The sequence below is a fragment of the Alosa sapidissima genome, chromosome 10, assembly GCF_018492685.1.
Source record: "Alosa sapidissima isolate fAloSap1 chromosome 10, fAloSap1.pri, whole genome shotgun sequence".
NCBI lineage: Eukaryota > Metazoa > Chordata > Actinopteri > Clupeiformes > Clupeidae > Alosa > Alosa sapidissima.
Genome location: NC_055966.1, coordinates 9,976,963 through 10,000,143, shown reverse-complemented (window position 1 = coordinate 10,000,143; position 23,181 = coordinate 9,976,963). Strand labels below are relative to the sequence as shown.

The window sequence follows — 23,181 nt, the reverse complement described above, 5'->3', positions numbered from 1 at the left end:
AGTCTATATTTGGAAACAAATAACTTAGTCACTACACTGCCAGTGATATTTTAAGTTCAGTTTCTTTAATTAGTGCCATTAGGGGTTTATTTGAAGAACTTTAGAGAAACGTTGCTGATTTCATCGATCCACATTACATTACAGTCATTCCAAACACCTTTTCACAGTTAGGCCTTCTCTCACGGTACACTATTTAGGCTACATGATATTAAACAAAGCAACTAAAGAACATGCTAATTAAGTGTGTGTGTGTGTGTGTGTGTGTGTGTGTGTGTGTGTGTGTGTGCTCTATGCTTTTAGGCAACATTCATCAATCAATAATGAAACAGTGTCTAAATGGACAGAGGTACAAAACAGTACGCCGATTATTAACTAATATCAACGACTATAAAAAACTAAATCTGGATTGTTCCAGTGGCACACCTGCGCAGCCTTTATGGTACACAGTTTAGGAGTGCATCGCTATAATGAGAAAGTAAACAGTAGGCTATGGTATCACTCGGGCAGAAATAGAGTTCATAGAGTGCATCACTAATGGAAAAAATAACTTTTTATCTGGCTATGGCACTCGAGACACAAATCAGGACTTACCCCGAATCAAAGAACTGAAGGCTGAAGAGGGAGAACGTTGAAAATTCGGTATCAAATTGCATCCAACGACCACCACTAGTTTTACCACTCACTTGTTTTGATTAAATTTGTTTTCACTCTGTACATTTCTTGAAGATGGAAAATACGTCCTCGGAAACTATGGAAAAGTGTCTTAGAAGTAGTCTACTATTGTCAGAAAGTTTAGTCCTCATACAACAAATGGACCTCTAGTTCTTATACAGCTGCGCTCCAGATGCTTCCACGCTACAAAGTCGGCGTCTACGGAGTTATAGCTGCGCTCTTATTTGGAACACTATGGAGTGCAAGACCCGCCCGCCAGTCCACTTTCTTGAAAGAAAAAAAAGTCTTCAGAGGGAAATGTAGAAAAAAAAAGAAGTCTGACAAACCCAAGATTTATCTACCAAGTTTAAGCTTCGCGTGTCAGAAACTGTAGCCTACTTTTCAGATATAAAATAGGAAATAGCCTAGCCTAATTATCAAGAAAAAAAGTATGAGAATAGCAGACGTTGGTGAATGGTGAATTTCCCTGACGGTGACTCAGTCTAGTCTGTCTTTGGCTCATGAATGAAACTTTAGGAAGTCTGTCCAGTCTAGTTTAGTGAACAGCTGAGCTAGCAAAGCTAGTCTCTGAGAAACTGATCCTACTGCTGCTGCATAGCTGACCTTTAAGGAAGTCTAATGGTTAACATGCACTGCCTTAGGAACCAGGCTAGTAGGCAAAAGTTAAGCATATCTTACGACAAGAAGTTGTGCAATTTGATTTTTAACAAGATTTGTAGTTGTACTGTACATTAAATTTGAAGGCAGAGGCTACATAACACAGCTCATTACTGTTTCTCATTTGGCTTATCCTAAGCTATGGAATGTGACCTAATATGCCAACATATCGTGGGCTTAGGTTTAGGGTGGGGACTAGTCCTAATCAATATTTTGAGATGACAAAAATGTCCCCACCAATATTTTAGCGAACTCCTTTGTGCTATTCCGACGGCCGACAGGAAAAGAAACACTGTCATTTGATTGGCTGAAACCGAAGGGGGGTTATCTGACACGCACAACAGCGTCAACGCATAGCATAGGCCTACTTCACTTTGTGGTGACACTGGCAGAAAAGTGAGCGAGTGTGTCGGTATAAGTTATCAGGGATGTCTACCAATACATAACTCTAAAAGGCCAGTGTGAAAGATTTGTAATATTCCCTTTGCCCTTCAGCATGCACATTTTGCCCCTTTTGGTGCTTTGTAGATCAGCTATGCCACCAAAGAAGAAAAGGAACATTCAAAGCTTTTTCATTATGCAGAGTCTAATAGGCAAAGTAACTAGCCATACAAACTGGCAACTGGTGACCAGGCTTTCAAATGCGGATTTTACTGTGGAAAATAGCATTAACTGTTAGGATATTACCTAGGATATTGTCACAGCTAAACCTAGCTTCTGTAATCTTTAAGGTTAGGAGTCATGTTGAATAGTGCCGCACAGACAGTCGCATAAAGCACAGATAGGCTAGTGACAATGGCCCCACATTTTTAAGATACCCCTACCGGAGGTAGAACTAAACGCAACAATGTTTTTCCTTATCTCTAAGGTCTCCCATATATGAAATGGATTCTTAGCTAAAAATATTTTACTGCTAAGATTGTTAAATTAACAGATATTGTTATACACCCCAAAACCAAAAAAGGACTAAAATATAGCCTGTCCGTATGGGAGTTAAGGCATATAAATTAGTGCAGATCAATCACACAAGCTCTGAGAGCTTTGAAACTTGGCATGTTTATAGTCAGGAAGTTGCTTTACCTACTAGAGACTGGATGTGAATATCTTGATGTATGGAATGAATAGAGACATGTAAACATAAGAAGTGTACAACTCATGCTATGACGTCTGTTGTGTTCCGAAGAGGCCAAGTCTCCACAGCAGATAAATGCCTAGCGCAGGTTCAGATGTCCCTCACCACCTTAAACACGATTGAGATGAATGGATGGAGATAAACTTTACAGGTACATTTTGTCCATTCTTTTACGCTTCACATCCAGGGTGTCTTCATTTTGGTCAAAGTTGCTGATGGCTGCATCACAAATTCCATGTTCAGCAACTCCAGTGGAGCCAGTTGGGATGTAGACACCACTCTCTGTCCTTGATATCTGGTCTGCTGCAACAGATGTGAGAAGTGCCTAACTTCTGTATAGGAAACACAGTGTCCCATTGCACTGAGCTCATTGATGACTGTCTTACTACCAAACTCATGATGTATCAAAATGGGAAGTCCCAGTGTGATTGGCGTATGGATGTGACAGCTCTGTTCAATGAGATCATGACAAATTAACACACAGATTCTCCTTTGAAGCTGGGTCATCACCACATGTTTGGTAATTTCTGTGGGCATGTTAATCAACACACCAGTTCACAAATTCATACAGGATGTTGGGTACATACTTGCTGCATTGGAAACATAATAGACAGTCACTGCTGACATATTACTCACTGTAATGCTCTACCTGATCCATGCTTTTCCTCAATATGTCTGCAGCCCTTTGTAATATTTGGATTTCGGAAAGACTCTGACTTGTCTGTGGAAGCGTAGTCTCAGTCTACTGTTATTTCTGTGATTTTAGCAGCTTCCCTCAGTGCACAATATGGTCATAGTATCTGAGCAGATCAGATCTGACTGTCTTGGACGTGGAACAAATTCAAGCCTGTCTTTGTAATGCTGTATCAGCTTTTCCTTTAGTTTCCAGGATCTATATTTCTTGTGTTGAACTATAGACACACCTTCTTGCTCAGCAATTAGTATGTTGTCATAGCTTTCAGTCAAAGAATTAAGATCTCACTTTTATATCTTTGGACAATACTGTTTTATCAATGTCTTCAGTGAGCTTAATAAACACTTTGTTATAGACATTGGTCTGCTTTTTTGATTCTTTTCTATGGCTGCTGTTATGTTTCGTTTAGAGATGTAGTGTGCAAGGCACATTTTATGGTATTTGGCATCATATGCAAAGAGATCTGGGCATGAAAGAATTTGAATGTACATCTTCATCAAGCCTTTCAGAAGCTGCCCGAAGGACCTTGTCTCTGGTACTGGGGACAGCCGTGGCCTACTGGTTAGGGGTTCGGGCTTGTAACCAAAGAGTTACTGGTTCGATCCCCGACCCAGAAGGGAAGAAGGCAGGGGAAGTGGTTGAGCAAGGCACCTAACCCCTCTCTGCTCCCCGAGCACCACTGTAATAAGGCAGCTCACTGCTGCGGGTTAGTGTGTGCTTCACCTAATTGTGTTCACTGTGTGCTCTGTGTGTTCACTAATTCACGGATGGGATAAATGCAGAGACTAAATTCCTTGTATACGCAAGTATACTTGGCCTATAATTTACATTGCCCCTGTACCAGTCGAAATGGCTGTCAGAGGTTCTGCTGGCCTTCCCACAAATGAAACAATCTCTCAGTATTTGAAACTCTCAGTATTTGATACTCAGTCTTCTTGGTGCAGATGTGCTCTCACTCTCAACATTTGCAACTTGCTGCTGCTCACTGATTTTTGTCTTACTGCAGTAGTTCACTCTACATGATACATGATATGCAACTTTGATTTTGGAGAAAATATCATCTGTATATGGAGCCAGAGTTTTATGGACATCACCATCTTTCTCTCTGCTGAGCAAGGGTAAGTATGCGTTGGAGGCCTTCTACTGTGGGGTTTTGGACATAGGGATCTTTTTTCTTGCCCTTTTCAAAATGTTTCCCACAAATGATTCAAAGCTTTGGATCCAATGCCTGTAAGACATTCTCCATAATTCAAAAGACTAGTGAAAAGGAAAAATGATATACATTTCAGAATTTTCATCGAAATGCAAATCAAGTTGAATTACACATGAAACATTGGTCAGAGGGCTAAGTACTTTCTTAGCTAGGGAAAGCAGTTTCTACAACTAACTGTTTAGCTACTTAGGGGTGAAGTAAGCAGTGTAGGCTCTACTGTCCACTGCTGGTCTGGACAGACAAAAGCTAACAATATTATTTTCCATTATTCAGTAATGACTTGACCAAAACAAAATTCAAGTGAATATAAATATTTTAATAAAGGTGTTCCATTCCAATGTTAACCTGATTCAATTGGATCTGTGTTTCATATGAATTGTTTAATACTGGTACATATGAAATGTATCATTATTAAATGTAAATATAGAGCAGTACTTACCTTATGTAACTTACCTTCCAGTAACAATGAATGTCAACATTCTCCTCACCACTGATAATGTGATGTGGACTTGGAGACTGTATTTTGCCAGTGTTCCGTTTTCTTTCATTTTGGACACCTCATACATTGAGTGACAGAACACCCTGATTCGTCATACTATATTTACATATTTGGTATTGTTGGATTCAGTACAACCCTACCTTTCCCATAAGCCATCATATGTGTTGCTATGATAATCCCTGGTAAAGCAGCTACAAAGTAAATGAAAACATTCTGCATAGATATTAATTTTTTTCATGTCCGCTTATTTTAGGTGTATGTTTACATGTTTCTATTCATTCCATACATCAAGATATTCACATCCAGTCTTTTCTAGTAGGTAAAGCAACTTCCTGACTATAAACATGCCAAGTTTCAAAGCTCTCAGAGCTTGTGTGATTGATCTGCACTAATTTACGGACAGGCTATATTTTAGTTCCTATTTTGGTTATGGGGTGTATAACAATATCTGTTAATTTAACAATCTTAGCAGTAAAATAGCATTTTTGCTATGTCTGTTCCATTTCTTTCTCATTTTAGTTTCTTAGTTTTAGCTAAGAATCCATTTCATATATGGGAGACCTTAGAGATGAGGAAAAACATTGTTGGGTTTAGTTCCGGTAGGGGTATCTTAAAAACTAAAGCCCTTTCTGACCATTTGTCACTAGCCTACAGAATAGAAGTCACCATGTCATTGACTGTTAATTGGGCTACCAATCTTGCAGTCGCAATAAACAATGGATCCGAGACATTTTCCTGTTCCTGTATTCTGTTTAGGCTAATCTATTTGTGAATGTAGCCTGCACAATGCAAAGAAATAAAACATAAACTATGGTACATTTCCATACTCATAGAAATGAACATCGCGAGACACTTATCTCATCTATGTCATAGATATCTCATCCCAGAAAGATTTTCTTTGACTTTGACTTGTTTATTTGAGCATTAATTTTATCTAATGACATAGCAAACATGATGAATTGAATCTACATATCCTTGCACTATGCGAAACTATTTTCCACTAGCCTTAAACCATGAGACTGAATTGCGTTATGTTCCTCTTAAAGTGGCAGGCACTCAATTAGACTTACAGACCACAAATGTGATAATATTAAAGAAAATGTATCATTTAAATATCAATATGATGTATTCAAATGACTAAATATGTTTAGCTATTAGTAATAACAATAAAAAGTTCATATGAATTCCAAAATATGAAAACCTATGACAACCATCACTTTCTGTGTGTGTGTGGAGGGTCATCAAATTCTATGATTGCCACTGATGTAAATGATCACACAATATTCAATATTACTGATAGCGTCAAGGTGGTGGGGGTCCCCAAACCAAATATTTTTTTTAAAAATCGCAAAAGGACGACAAAAGTATCGAAAAGACGGCCAAAAGTATCGAAATCGAGATTTTTCACTTGCTATTGGTATTGAAACAATAATGTTGATATCGTGACAACGAAGTTGGGGATGTGTCCCCACCAAAGCTGAGACCGAACCTACGCCCTTGCCAACATTGGATGTACCAACATTGGATATGTCCTTATCAAACCTGATACACTATACATTTTTATATGTTAAATAGATCTGACCCAAAAGATCAACTAGGCACCTAGGCTACTTTTATGAGGAACTGGTCATGATTAATCACTAGATGGAGCCATTACACTATAAAGTATATATATACTAAAGTATACATATTTACAAAAAAATAATAGACAAATGTAATTATTAATATTGCAATAAAATTAACATTAATGGCTATAAAGGTATGTTAATGTCACAGTAAGAAGCAGTTTCAAGATTAAATATTATGTGGGGGTGAAATATAGGCATATTACTTACAGTAGGCTTTCTCTGATCATGTTCACTCACGGTATGGTAAGAGCTATTTTAAAAAAACAAACACTGAATCTTTCAGTATGTAAGTGTGATTTGACCAGTGCCACTGCAGTTAATGTTTGATAGTCAAGAAGATAGCAAAAAGTTAAGCCTAGAGTATTTCATCAGAAGAAAAGATCCCCCATGCAAATCCCAATATCTAAGCAATTCACTACTGTAAAAAAGGAAAAGTCAGGGCTGTCCAATTTATCAAACCATATTACCTTACAATTACATGAAACAGTCTATTTGAATGAAACACAACCTTATTGTGTTCAAATAGTCATTCAAATTGAGCAATCCATTTTTCTTATTGAATCATGTGGTAACGTATATTGTGGGGGGAAAAACAGAGAAAAGGATTGTTTGTAACAGTTAGGCTACTTAACCACAAAACATGAAATTAAATAAACTCATGTTTTTCTTTCAAACACAGCTGTTTTTATGTTGAACTAACAAATTTTGCCACAACATAGAATTTATCTAACAGAATAATGTAAGATCAATGTGAAGCACCTGACTAGTAAGGCAAATGAACATATGGGATGCCTTGGCGTTATGAGGAGATGACTGCGATTGATTGAATGATGATTGAATGTGACAAAAAATGTTATGGGCTTGAAAATCCCTGCCTGGACCTTTAAGTGAGGAAACACCTCAAGTCCTCAGCAGGTACAATGGCCTCTAGATGGCACTATACTCCCCTCTGTATTCTCTTTGGAACATAATCACCTGACCATCATTTACTTCATCGTCATTCTGTTGTGATTATACAGTTTTTCACAATTGCTAAAACACTAAACTCCTGGCCCCGGCCGTGGTGCGACTGGCTGGGGCACCTGCACTACATGCCAGTGACCGGGGTCCGATTCCCGCCCCGTGGTCCTTTCCAGATCCCACCCTGACTCTGTCTCCCAATCACTTCCTGTCATTCTCCCTATCCTATCTGATTAAAGGCCTAAAAAAACCCCCCACTAAACTCCATTGAACCAAATCCTCAGTTGCCTGAACAAATTTTCTTGAATCGACCACCCTTTTGGCAAAATCATAAACAGTTTTCACATATAAAACACAATTAGCATATCTCTCTTTTTCCAAAACAATGCACTTTAATGCATAATGGCAAAAGGTAAACATAAAGAAAGCACATATGTCCTATGTTACATAACAGTTTTTCTCGATTGTTTCAGCTTGTGTCAACTCTGACATCACATTCTCAAAACAGTTAACACCCGTGTCTGAACAAAAGCACTCTGGCCAAAATGACACATTTTGCTGGTAAAAGGCTGTTACTCTCTCAAAACACTTAAAACATGCAGCAAAAGAAAATCTTGCCTTCAAACAATACATCCTGTCGTCAAATCACTGTGTGATTTAAATCAATCATTGTACACTGGACAACAAAATGCAAAATCTAGTTCTAAAAATGAGCATTTTTGCTATGTCTGTTCCATTTCTTTCTCATTTTTTTGGTATCAGAAAAAAAACTGAAAATACTAAATGTAGGCCTACTGAGTAAAACATAATTGCATTCATTCCTCCCAAGATGTAACTGTCATTGACATGTAAGACTTACAGTAAGCACCTAGACAAGACACATTTCATTCAACTACAACTTGTCATTTTTCATCAAATAGACCTACAGTAAACACATTATGTACTGTTTTCTTCACCAAATAGGCTATACAATACAGTAATTTCTCTAAATGTGCCTTAGATCCATAGCCTATCCATAGTGTTCAAGAAGACCAAGTGGATCCCAGTTTCCTTGAGCAGGTCAAAGCAGTCAAGAAAAACTGTAAACACAACCACTCAAAATTGATCACACTTTCAAATGATGTGACACAACCAATATAATCTATAGTTCAGAGTGTAAACAAGTTGCTGAACAGTGCAGGTTCATATCAACAATGGACAGAAACTAACATTGAGACATTGTACATTGTAGGCTGTAGACAGCAATGTACTTCTCATTTACAAACACATCCACCCTTTCCACCCTTTTCTCAAAATTTTAAACACAAACCTCCATTCTCAATACTTTGTTTTTACTGGATTTATAGTAAATGTTAATTCCACTGAGTTATGAAATATTTTAGCTTTGTTTTGTTTTTTAGATGTGAAATGCATTTACTGTACACCTGAACACTGAGTTTTCCATTTTTGATGTAGTGTTTTCATTTTGACTGCTGTGTGAGATGATCTGAAGACAGTGTTTAGTTTTGAGGTGATTGCTTAGTTTTGCAGAGGTTGTCAGAGGTTTTTGGGAATGTAGTTTGAGATTTGGGGTTTGTGTTTACAGTTTTGAGAAAAGGGTGGAGGGTTCCAAAAATGTGTTTTAGCAATTGAAAAACTGTAAGCATGCATGGTTGCTGTATATTGATACTTATGTACAATGAAGTGACATTTTATGTAGACATTGTACTTTCCTTTCATTGCAATTTATAAGGGGAAGTATTTCATGTTGTTTTTATTTCAAATTGCTAAATCTCACAATCACTCTTCAGAAAGAAAAGTTCACTCAGCATCAATAATCAATTGCAATGCCATCACACGGCTGACACAGTAAAAACCTTAAAAACAAAGGCCCTGTTCAACCAAAAAGTAAATTTATGTCTATTATGAAAAGGACAAAAAAAACAGCAGGCGTGTTCTCACTCATGTGTATTATTTTATGCTTCCGACTCATTAATCACTGCTGGATAAAACATGATAGTAAATAATCACGGCACTTGCCCATAATCATCCCTCAATCATTTAGCCAGAGCAAGAGCAAAGATAGTGGAACCCAGTTGTACCTCAACACCTTGGACTGAAAAACTGAGAAAGGATGCAGAGAGCAAAGCCACAGTACTACACTGGTGTTTCTTTCTCTCTTCAACACAACACATTCTTTGAGGACAATAAGAAAACTTTGGGTTAACTGTGAAATTAATAGACTACTAGGCTATTGTTGACTAAAACAACTACCGGTAATTCATGCCGAATTTATATACTGTTATGGTCCACACAATGATGCCTGTCAGAATTTCACAGTGGCCTCATCAGTTCCCATGGCGAACCATATAAAAAAGTGATTTTGGCCCCCACACTCCAGATTTCAGCTCCGTTTGAGTGGTGCAGTGGAGGTCAGCAGTGGCAGGCGTGGGTCCAGAAATAGGCTCTGACGTCAGGGGTGTGGGGCTAGCAGGTGTGCCCTTGTCTGCCGCAGGGTCACTGGAGCTTCACTCTCCCACATCAGCAGGTCTCAAGGACAAGATGCAAGGACAGCTTTTAATGAGACTGGTCCTGGTCATTTGGGTAAAGCTTTTTATGCTGCTGCTCAAAACAAAATGTAAATGAGGCTGTAGCCTACACATCTGTGGCACCCACAGAAGGGTTTTCTTCTCTTTTCAAAAGTAAAGTTTGAGTCCAAATCCACTGTCTTTGTTAAGATTAAGGTGGACTGATTTAGACACTCGAAACAAGCAACAGTCAGTTGCCCGCTCGACTGCATAGATGTGTGGTATGTGTATCACAAACAAAAAAGACCAAACTATTATGCTTTTATTACTTTTAATCAACGTTTACATATATGCCAATGCTCATGTGGATTAAACATGGATGTAAGTAGCCAAGGTGTTCTTTCAGCAAGAAGCACTACTGATCCTTTATGTTGGTCACAAACTTAGCCTACATTACACACAACGTTACATTACAACCTACATTTTACACAGCCTTGGCCAATCCAACCATGTTGGCACCCATGTCGAAGATGGTGTAGTACTCCCTAATAAAGACATCGCCCAGGTCAGAAGCTCTCCTCACCTCCCTCAGTGCTGCAGCTGAAAAGGTTTGACTGTAGAGAATAAGATTTAGAAAATGTCAAACACATTCACCTTGCCACAGTATTTCCAACAGTCCTTTATACATCCTAGCAGCCATAGTATAGAACGTTTTTGTATTACGTTTGCTCTATGACCAGCACTTACCGAACGGATGTAGGCAGATGCAGGCAGGGTAAGGCATGTCCATCAATGTTGAAAGTAATCTCGGGCATGCGGGACCAGACAGAAGTATTCATTTCATTTTCAGTTGTGTGAAAATTAAAAGTTCAGGTTTATTGTCATATGCATATTTAGTACAGAGTAGCACAGCAATGTCTTGTTGAATGTTGAAATATATTGATAATAGCAATAGCTTGTAAGCCTTGTAGGGCAGTTGGTATTGTTACGACCCCCTGTGCCCCTTCAGGCCTGACATGGCCATTGCATGGGCAATGCAGCCCTAGCTTGCCCAATTAGCTAATCATACACACCTGGTGAAGGTGTGTGGGTATTTAAGGGGTTGTTCTCTCTTGATTTGGGCACTTTTCTGTTAGGCACATTCTGTTGCAGGCACCTCTGGGTTATCTCTCTCCCACTGGCACTTTCTTTCTATCTTGGAACATCTTACTGACTTTGGCATACACGCACCCACATTAACACACTTGCATACATGCTTTTACTTTCCCCTAGACGTCTTTTGGTAATGGTTATTTATTGCTTTTGGTTACTTTTAAATAAATACTTTATTGGTTAAAGTTATCTCTGTTGTCCCGACTCCCTCTTTATGTATAACAGTATAACAGTATAAAGTGTTTTAACAGGTTTTTTTTTATTATTATTATTCCTTCATACACATTCATACACAATAACTTGGAACAGGGCTCAAGTTCTATACGTACACCACTGACTGCGTTGTTCAAGTTTGAAATGTGAGTCCAACGATCAGAGCAGTGCCAGTGTCCACAACAGCCTGACATCCACCATTGCATGCAACAATTTTGCCATTGACAGTCACACTGGAATCAGAAAAACTCTGATTAATTGGCTAATCCCCACTGCCTCATACACAACAATACTACAACATAATTTAGAAATGAATTCCATCTATTTTGAGCCTTGTTTATGTAAACATGTTGCCCCCTCTATGCACTCTGCGCTCTGACTGCCATAACAACGGGCCTGGCCCTTTGGTGTTGCGGTCAAGCTGCAGGTTTAGTGCCCCAGAGACGGGGGTTGCTGCTTCCCTTCGCTACAGCATGGTGCCTGAAGTGAGATGGCCCTGCTCCTCCAGCTTCCCCCTGCTCCTCCAGCTTCTCCCTGCTCCTCCAGCTTCTCCCTGCTCCTCCAGCTTCTCCCTGGCGCTCCCCTTGTTCAGAGGGGTTCTGGGAAAGGGAGAGAGACCTGCGTCTCAGCATGGTGCCATGTGTCAGCCTCTCTATAGTTTGCTATACATGTGTAGCTTTCCGCCCTGCTAGGCAGTTAGACATCTTTAGGAACGGGGGAAGGAATGCAGTTACTGACCTGACCATGCACTCAGAGTGCCAGCACGGCACACAGGATAATGGCAGTTTTCATGATTGTTGATTGTTGTTCTGCTCAAAGCTTTCACCTAGGAGCTGAGTGAAGCATTGGTAGATCCTGTATCTTTTTATATGCACAGACCCCCCAAGTTCAGTTTGCTTTTTTAATCACAGTGATAAAACAATCTGAACTCTTATCACACGTCTGATAGCAAATGGAACATATATGATGTGTCCTTTGTTTCTTATTCTTCAGTGGAAGATAAGTCATAATTTGTAGAGTCAATGACAATAACAAAAACAATACAATAAATGTAATTGCAACAGGAGGCGTATGTAAATACATAATTAATGAGACTGCTATACTGAATTTGTATGCTATACTGAATGTATTTTTTCTTCTTCGAATGAATTTTTATGCTAGATGGTCAAGGACAGGAAAAAAACACATTGGCCACATGGTCCACACTTCATACCCTACAGTTCTCTCGTCTTCGCCAGAAAATGCAGCATGTGATTGACATCATGTCATTCAACACCATGGAATTGGAAAAAGACATCCTAGTGCATGCCTTTCAGCTCTTATTGGTGCAAAAGACATCCTAATGCATGCCTTTGAGCTCTTATTGGTGCAAACTGACATTTGCAGTAATTCGGTATTTTCGTTCAGTTAGCTTGACTTTTAAAACTCAGCTGTTGTAGGCCTAACACAATAGTTGGTGTCAACATTCTTTCCTAATAAGAATCAGTCTTCGATAATGAGTTTCCATTATTTGTTTGCCACTGAAATGGAAGCGTTAGCGTTAAATTCTGTCAGGAAGACTCAATGCTACGTCACTCATTCATTCATTACTTCCGACCAATCACCAGTCTGCATCAGCCTTTATAATCACTTTACTTTGCACCTGCCTGTTGCTTTCAGGTGCTGATTTTCGATGTTTCGTATCCATGCACGGGTAGCTAGTCATTCACTTCGCCACAACTTTAACATGTGATGCAGTCACAGACCAGTAGCTTAGCCTACCTTACGTTCGCTTCAACTGAGTTGGACGCATCTCACCAAAGTCTCGGGGGTTTCCATTAATGTAGAATAGTAGCTTGTAAACGTCGGAGAGTAAGGTAGGCCAAATTGTTGCCACTGTTGTCCGCCCGGTCTTATCAACGGAAAGAGACAAGTTCCGCGGCTTGAGGTTCTCTTTCACCCTAGTCTCGTGTTCGATCCTAGTTGCTTAATGAGGTTAACGTCGTATCGCTAACAACGCAAATATGGTTGCTAAACTTTTCTGACGAAAACCGTCAGACTTATCAGGCTACGCTGTTAACATGCATGTAAGGAACTTTAAAAAAAAAAAAAACTAAAAAAAAAAAAACTCCGTTAGGCTAAAGTTATCGACACTCGCGATGGTTTCCTTGCCAAAGTTGCCATGATACAGCTTTGCTAGGTCCACATCCTAGGCAAATTGACTCGCTGGTCAGGCTGTTGTGTATGGAAGGCCAACAGGGACAAAATTACTCTTCCTTCTCGGCTGCAGTGTTAGTCGCAGAGATGCTGCTGGTATTGTCTGCAGGGTGGTAGGCTACTAATGTCATTAACCCATAATATTTCCGATGCACCTGAAGGCCATATTAGCCTAATCTTATTTTCATTCTCATGTCTGGCTGATCATTATTGTCTGTCATTGTCTGTTACTGTCATTGGTTATGTGTCTACATAATATGTAGGCCCATACATTGTGTTCGTTGATTTAACTAATGGCAACGTAATGTATCATGGCTGTTTATTTGCCGTGTGCTAGGTCCTTTTGAAAATGCTATGTCTCCTCTCTAACCACTCCATTCCTCCTTGCAGGTCTTCAGGCTGTAGGGACTAGAACAAGATCTTTCCTCTAACTCTTCTCTGCCAAAAGAGCAACACCTCTAGCAGGCACAAACTCTCCTTCAGGCCAATACTGCACTCACCCTTATACTTTTTCCAAGCACAATGCACTTTGCTTGGCGTCATTCGTAATCTCCCATTAAGTCACGGCAGCCGCAAGCACAGGGATGGCATTCCTTCCCATTTCTTCATTACTTAACATTTTAATAATCTTTCAATTTCAGGAGCAGTTCCTCTTCGTTTAATGTAAATGCCTCTCTATTTAATTTAAGGGTATGCATCTGTCGGCAGTGGAGTACTGACCCTCACCGTAACTATCTACTTCATGCAGGGATGCGGGGCTGGTTCACGTAGGCCTATAGCCAAAACGTTCATCGAGGGACAGTGCTTTGGTTCATATTTAATCTTACTTCATCCAGGTTATGTGATGTCAACTTATTTACCTCCTCATCTAAGCTATATACTAACCCTTCATGTCTTTATCCCACCACAGTAGGAGCAGCAGCATTAGTGAACTTGCACTGTTAAATCATTAGATTTTGCAATTCACTATCGAATATCCATATGTCCTCGGATCTCAATCCCATAATTCTCAATAGTCATATAATCAAATCAATCAGCAATTATTAGGCTACATCACCAATTCAATCTAACTATTTAATTTACAAGGTCTGTGATGCTGGTTCACATATTCTAAACACCCACTTACTCTTGGCTCTGGAGCAGTGCTTTGTTTCACATTTAATCTTATTTCACCCAGTCAGCATGATGAGGATTACTCTTCCATCTCTTGTCTTTATTTAGTTATATGCTAAACCATCCTCAGCGACCATCCATAAGTGCTAGTGTACTCCAGCTATGTATCTGTTGATTGTATTTTGTCTTGTCCTGTTGTGTTCTTAGGTCTGCTGCTGGTTAGTTAACCCTGGCTATCTTTTCACTCCCTATCAATTCACTCCTTGAATGTGTTCCTCATGGCTTTCTATGGGTTCATGCGCTCTGGGGAATTTTGTTCTGACAGCCAGGTTTTAACCCTTCTCAGGATCTGGCTTGCTCAGCCATCCTCTTCTCCTCCCACTTCTATAGTGTAATTCTGAAACATTCTAAAATGGACACCTCAGGTCTTTGTCATTATCAGAGATTCTAAAGTAAATAACTCTTCTGTCCCTATACTTCTATGATCAACTATCTTAAACTTCGCCACACACTTCTCCTAATGCACCTCTTTCTTCTACCCACTGGGTTATCTATGTCTAAACAATGGTTCAGAATCCACTTGTCGACAGCGGTTGGTAGCTGCGGGCTCTCAACCTCCCAATATACTGGCCATTCCTTTCGCATCGGCGCTGCAACATCAGCAGCCGCTCTAGGATTACCTGCATCCTCAATCAAGTTGCTCGGAAGATGGTGTTCGTCGGCTTACGAGTCCTATATATATATATATATATATATATATATATATATATATGCATCTGCAACTGCGAGCTCTATTCTGCTGCACTGACCCTGAGCATCTGCAACTGCAGGCTCTATCCCCTGCACTGACTGAGCATCTGTTCACCCTGCACGTTGTTAGTTAACCCGTGAGTTAAGCTTCTGCAAGCAGTAGTCACTCAAGCAGTTGTGTTCAATGGGTTGAACATCTGCAAGCTCGATTCCCTTCCATGACTTTAAATCAATCAGAATTTGAGTCACAGGTGATTGAATCCATCATTATAATCATCATCCTCATCAAATCAGTTTATTTATTAGTAGTATTTTCTTCATGTGTCTCTGCTGTCTGTCTTGCTTTTCTGATTCATCTCCCGAGTTCAACCGGATAATACAAAATGCACTGTTTAATATCGTTATGCTCTATTTCAGAGAGGATGACCATCTAAGCATTCTGGTGGGTATCTTTATTTCTTATTCTTTGGGGGTAGGCTCCGCCCCTGCCGTCTCATACCGGCAGGATCTGCAAGGGTCTGCACACTCGGTGACCTGGACCGAGGATGGGGCCTATGCCAAAGACTGTCTTATTGTTGCTTATGCCTTTTGTATATCCTTTGATGGATTAAAACGTGTGTTATCTTTCATTGTACCTTCCTGAGTCTTTCTGATAGAATTAGGCTACTTTTGTTTGACTGTTCAAAGTGATTATCAAATGTTAACAGGAGTATATGAAATTATTTAAATGTGTGTCAGTGTAAGGCGTGTAGGAAGTGTTTGCTAAAGCTGCTATGCTATAATCTAATTAGCTTAACGATCAAGAGCAAAGCAAAGGCTACATGAGTCTTGTAGGTCCTGTAAGCAGTGGAGACACAACAGCTGAAATGGCTGAATAGCAGCCGTTCCTGTACCTGCCCCCTTTACCTAGGTAGTCGAGTAGGCGACCTGTAACGGAGCCTTTGGTCTTTTTGGAAACTTTGTATTTTGCATAACTTAACATGTGGACTGACTCTCCACGTTCATCAACTATAATAAGCCAGTTAAGCTAAGCAGCAGTAAGACTGCTTGTGACCTAAGTGAAGTGCTAGGGATGATTTACCAGCTTAGCACCGGTGACACTTCATTTAAAATGTTTTCTAGTGTAGCCAGATGAGGTGGTTGTAACTACGTACCGATGCTAGACATTTTGTAGATTGTGCTACAAAACTATCAGCCTCTGTAGTTAACATACAGCCCTGATGTTAGATGTGATTCTGATACATGGATGCAGTGACCAGAAGTAATCGGAGTTACATAACTTTGAGTTGTGATGTTGAGGCAATCTGCTACTGCAAAAAAAAAGAAAATCCCTCAAGACCTCATTTGATTCCAAGCTGGTGAGCAAAGAGTGATTGCTGAATGAGACACTAGCTGAATGCTCACATGAAACATTAGAATATGTGTGCTTTGCATGTAAATATAGACAAGCAAGTAGAATTTACAGTATGTGTTTTCTATTCAACAGTATTGTGTGGTACTGTGTTTTCTCTCTCGTTTTACTATACTAGCAATCAACTCTCATACTGGTCACAGTAGATGGATGAAAAGCTTTTGTATAAAACATGTTATGGCATAAAATATAGAGAAGCATATACAAGGAAATTACAATGAAGTATTTGCCCAATATTTTATACCTAACTGCAGTCGGTAAAGAGGATAACATCAATGCTATAGTAGCATTCTGTTCTTACATATGTTGAGGCTTACTGATTGTAAAGCGCTTAACAACAAACACAAAAATGCCCTGAGGGAGAGATGTGTTTTGTGTCATTTTCCTGTGTCCTTTAAAGCAATTACAGCAGTTCTCACAGGCAATCTGTGCAATGCAGAGTGATATTTTTGCGTGTGTGTAATACCGATCACCACCAAGCCCTTGGTTAGATGGCTGAATTATTGAGCGAAAAAACACAGAAATCTTCAGGAGAGATGAGACATTTAAAGCCCCACAGGACTGAAGGAGCTAGAATATTGAATTAATATTTAACAGCACTCTTGGCCTATGATTTATTAACCAGGCACCAAGAGCACAGAAAGTGACTACAAGACATCACCACCATCTTGAGCTACCCAGGTACAGATGCAGAGCATAAAAAAATAACTGATGTGTTTTGTTTCAGGTAAAAGTACAATCAGGAAGGTGAATTGGGCCTGTATACCAGCTGCATGGAGTACTGGACCAAGGGAGGGGAGAAGAGCAGGACCAACACATTAACTGATTAAGCACAACTTTGGCAAGGCAAAGTGCTTCTTCATCAAATGTCTGGCAGACATTCTACACACTACCATCTCAGGTCATTTAAATTGTTACTTCAATTTGTATCACTTCACTTTTGACCTGTGCATGCTTGCAACCCAAACCAACACTGTTGATGAGTGTGCATGTCCAGGATGGCCACCCTTCCTGATGTTTACTGTCAACAATGCTACATTACGCATTCTTAACCACAATCCTGTGTCAGCTATGCTGTAGGTCACAACAGCATTGCGTGTGTGTGTGTGTGTGTGTGAGAGAGAGAGAGAGAGAATATAATTTACAGTGTAGAATGAAAAAACTGACATGCAGATTTGTGTACATCCTCCTCTCCTCTCTCTCACTAAAGTATAGGTCAGGGAAGCTGTGCTGATAGTGGTAGGCTAGTAGGCCTACCCTATTACCGGGTATCCTAGGACCGGGGATCACCATCAATCATTTCTGGGTTGTTTCATATTATAGGCTGCACTGCTTAAAAAATTAAGGGAACACTTACAGTTTTTCACAATTGTTTAAACACATTTTTGAAACCTTCCACCCTTTTCTCCTTTCTCAAACTACATCCGACAAGTCTGACAGTTCTTCTTGCAAAATCAAACAGCCGCCTCATACTGTAACAGCTTCACCTCAACACCAAAACAATATCAGAGTACTGATCCAGTCTGTGATTGAAGTGTTCTCTAAATTTTTGTTGAATTCCCTTAAAATTTGTTGAGCAGTGTATAAGTTAAAGATTGTTCTACATAGGCAGGATGAGAATAGAATGGGCCCTCAGTCTGTTCTCATATGTGAGAATCAGGACAACCACTGATGTTCATTCACCCACAAAAAAAGCCATGTGTTGTGAGGGAAACAGATGCTAATATAATGAGAACTCATGAGGTAGACATTATTAAATTACATGACATGGATACGAATTTTCCTCGGTCCAAGTCACCTTTTTTTGTAAGTTTCTGGGTCGCGATGTAGGCTGTGCAAAATGCAAAATAATAGACATGGCCAGAGCATGCACTTGTGCTTCAGAAAAGGCCTGTTTGATTGGTAGCCTGCCAGTCATGTTTATTTGCACATATTAACAGGTTAGAGTGTTACAGATAACACAAGAGCCTTAAAGAGAAATCAGGAAGGTAACAAAGACGAGGCTATAGGAGATTGCGGAGTTATCTGGTTCCCACTACTGACCATTTATAAACTGTGAGAGCACCACAGAGCAGCTTTGCTTTGGGTACCCAAATGGCCAACAGCAGCACTGAGTTCCTCCACGTGGTGGCCATATTGCAACGCATTTTGGGTACTTACCGGCATCTATTTCAGGTAGAACTCCACGTACGCAAGGCTTCATGACCCCAACCTATTTTATACAGTGTATCAGGGCTGTAGTACTCGAGTCCGGTCTTGGACTCGAGTCCGGACTCGAGACCGTTTTTCTATGGTCTCGGACTCGCTAGTATTTGGACTTGGTCTTGTCTCGGTCTCGGCCACTGGTCTTGCCAAATATGGCTTTTGGTCTCGACCGAGTCCAGGTGTCTTTAGGGCCATCAAAATTAACGTGTTAATCGCCGCGATTCATTTTGAAATACATAATGCGTTACAAAATATTAACTCAATAGTGTTTACCTTTGTGGGGGGCTGATGTCACGTAACGGAAGCCGCAAAACCTAAAACCGCAAGCCTGAGAGTTTATTTTACTGTCTGTGGAGTTAGCTGAAGATAAAGAGGAACCAACATTTAGCCAAATAGTAGCTTTACTGCAAACTGCTTTTCACTCTTGTTAGATAACGTTTACAATGTCAAAATGCACCAACTGCAACAGTTACATGAAGATGATACTTTTCGGCTCCTCTCCATTAAGATCCAACTTGAACGTATGCTACTCCATTTAATTAAGAGCGCGTCTGAACGCACACGAGAAGGAGAGAAAACGATTGGCAGGCTCCAGCTGGCTTGTCGTTGTTGATAATTTATATCTCCTTTTTAATATAAGAAACTTATAAAAGGAAGGCAACAAAGACGAGGTTAGAGGAGATTGCGGATTTATCCGATTTCCACTACTGACCAGTTATAAACATGTATGTAGGCTGCACTCACTGTGATTTGAAAAATGGACAAAAATATGAAGAGTTGTCTTTGCCTTTGTGTAATGGAACTGGGGAGTCTTGAAGTCTTCAATAATTTGTTTACATGAAGCACATATTATGCCGATTGAAACACATTCCATTCAGATAGCTAGGTGACTGGCTCAGGCTCATCATTCACTTTTAATTGCAAACAGAAAATGTCTAGCTAGCATCATGTCATTACATGCTTCTATTTCCAAAGGAATGAAAACTGTTTATACCAACTTAATATCATGCTTATCATTGTTAATATTGTACAATACATGTGGTACAAACAATATTAGAGCTTGTGGACTAGCTATAGGCTATATTTCAATGGAGCTGGTAAAAAAAAGATCATTATGAGAACGTGGCCACAATGGGCTTAAAGTAACAGTGCACCATTTACAAATGAGTTAAACAGCATCATATGTGTAGTATTTCTTAAGAAATGAATACTTTAAAACACAATTACTGTGTCAGTATTATCATTTAAATAATATAAAAGTGTTTTACTTTTACCTTTGTGGTTACTCATTAATTTTGTGATTTATGTTGAAGCTTTAGTCTTTAGGAACTTTTTAATTGCGGTTAATCGAGATTAATTCATTTCAAAATATATATTTTGAATCGTTTGACAGCCCTATAATAATATTGGAGAAGGGGAATGGCTACACTTACAAATCCTGGGTGTGTTCACACTGTTTTTGCTTTTAGATAATAATAATAATAATAACCCAAAATGATTGTCTTGATACTGTCATGCACAAGACTTTTTTTCCTATCCTGGACTCGGTCTTGACTCGGACTCGAACCTTTTTGGACTCGGTCTTGTCTTGGACTCGAACCTCTTTGGACTCGGTCTTGACTTGGTCTCGACTAGTCCTGGTCTTGGACTTGTCTTGGACTCGACAAAGGTGGTCTTGACTACAGCCCTGCAGTCTATGCACCAACCTCGCTCCAGCTGCGAGATCACAACACATGATTGGCACAATGTATTCAAATGTCAACTTTTGGCAGCGGAAGGGGCAGATTTTGTGTAGACGACTGCCATGTTAGCATTATGAACTAACCCCGTGGGGATGGTTGTCACCAGGGTGCATAGTGCTGATTTAGCAATCTCTGGGATTACAATGATAAAGATGATGTGTACATGCTAGGGCAGCCGTGGCCTACTGGTTACCGCTTCGGACTTGTAACCGGAGACCAGTAGGTGCCGCTTCAAATGTCAACCAAAAGTTGACATTTGAATACATTGTGCCAATCATGTGTTGTGATCTCGAAGTGCCCTTGAGCAAGGCACCTAACCCCGAGCGCCGCTGTTGTTGCAGGCAGCTTGGCTAACCAGGACCTGTGTGTTTCATTAATGCACGGATTGGGATAAATGCAGAGACCAAATTTCCCTCACAGGATCAAAAGAGTATATATACTTACTTATGCTTATACTAATCTCTTTTTACTTGAGATAAACAAGCATATCACCACTAATTCGCAAAATCTGGAGAGACACGGAGTGTCGCGATGTGTTCACACCGCTATCTTGGTCTTAGAATAGCAGTCCTGGTGATAAGGCTCTACTTCCAACTTCAAGTCACCTAACCCACGCCTTTGTTGGGTCGAGGGAGGTAGTGGCTGTCCAGACTGCTGCCCGTACCGAAGCCACCCAGGGTCTCCTCACCCCGACACCTGTTGTGGAGGACCCTGCCTTTGGCCTCACAGAGCAGGCAGACGTTAAAGGCGCTCAGTCCCTGTCATTAACGATACCCTTCAACGAGGGCAACCAGACAGTGCATGAGGAGACACTCTCATTCACTTTTGAGGCCAACACACCTGGCACCTCCACTGCGCCTGAGACCCCAACTTCCCTGGGAGGCATCCAGGAGCCCCCCAAGTCCACCTGGAGAAAGTTCTGGAGCAAGTTCAGCTGCGCAAAGCAAACGGTCCCCATCGCCACCCAGGAGTGCCCAGTTCTTCAAGAGTCCACCAAGCTGCCTGGCTCTCAGAAAATGGCGAGGAGACTTTTAAAAGAAACAAATAAATTCAGCTCCGTAAATAGTCTGTGTCTTTATTTTTTAAGTCTTTACATCAATGTATTTAACATAAGCGTTACTCCTACACGGTGTAGCTATTATAGTTCAGACGAGAAACTCACAGGAGAGAGAGTAGGTGTTGTAAGGTAGCTTGAGAAATCAGTTAGACAGAGTATACAGTATAGACAGAGACTTTCACAGCACTCAAAAAATCCTCCATAGAAATGCATGGGGTTAAGTTTGTAATGCCAATATGGCAGTTGTCTTCACATATCCCGCCTCTTCCGCGCCAAAAAAGTTGATATGTGAATACATTGTGGCAATCATGTGTTGTGATCTTGTCGCTGAAGCAAGGTTGGTGTCGGGAAGCCTTGCGCACACGCATTTCTTCCCAAATAGATGCCCGATAAGTGCCCAAAAAGCGTTGCAATATGGCCACCGAGTGGAGGGACTTGCCTAAAAAGACTTAGGTATAGATTGGAAAGACTTTCAGTATTAAGTGTTTTAAACATTAGTAGCATATGGCACATGGAGGCAATAGAAAGCAAAACTTTCTGATGGAAGGTTATACCAACATCAGAAAGTTCTATACGTATCAACACGTTTAGTGCATTGGTTATGCACAAACTTTTAGTAGGCTTAGTAGATTTGAACAGGTGTCAGGTTGGCTGAAGGTCAATTTTATCTCAGTTTTTGGTTACCTATATCTATGAGAAATGTTAACATTACACCACTGTGAGTTGGTTGCTAGCACTAATAGGCTAATGTTACATGAATAATAGATACATGCTTAAGATGGTGTTTCGCCACCCTGACATGTGAAGCTGTTCCATTTGCTCAACCAGGCCCCCATGCTGCTCTTGGCTCCTTTAAAACAAAAACTGTACAGGGGTGGGAATCAGGAATCACTTGTGGTCAACACTGAGACCCCTGACGCCCCTGTTATTGTCATAGGATTATTTCCTCGTTGATGACAGAACTGCAGCGTGATTCCAGAGGAGATGGGTCACCATGACGAGGATTCTGATCTCCATTGTGGAGGCAACCCACCTCTGATCCATTCCAGGGTTATGGGACCTGTTCTAGAGGATGCCACATCACAGGAGGTTCTGCAGGTTGTGGAGGCATCCCAGCTCTGATCCATTCCAGGGTTATGGGACCTGTTCTAGAGGATGCCACATCACAGGAGGTTCTGCAGGTTGAGCTTGCACTCTTTGCAAACCCTGCTGGTCCTGAAAGAAGGTTGATCACAAGTAAGTGAGCTGGGTGAGAATACTGCAGGCCTGATGGATCTAAATTCATCACCGCTGTGCACCCTTCAACTGCATGTCCCAAGGCATAACTAATGCACAAAATACTTTTCAGAGGTTGACAGAGAGACATGTTTGGAGACATGA

At 40.4% G+C, this 23,181-nt stretch overlaps 1 long non-coding RNA gene across 1 annotated transcript; it reads right to left on the bottom strand.

The window, feature by feature from the left end:
- Nucleotides 1-11,368: 11,368 nt before the first annotated feature.
- On the bottom strand, nt 11,369-13,511 carry LOC121720706. Its single transcript, XR_006034609.1, has 3 exons — nt 13,089-13,511; nt 12,066-12,160; nt 11,369-11,926 (listed from the first exon to the last, which is right to left on the bottom strand). It is a non-coding gene; the product is annotated as an uncharacterized LOC121720706 (long non-coding RNA).
- Nucleotides 13,512-23,181: the final 9,670 nt, after the last annotated feature.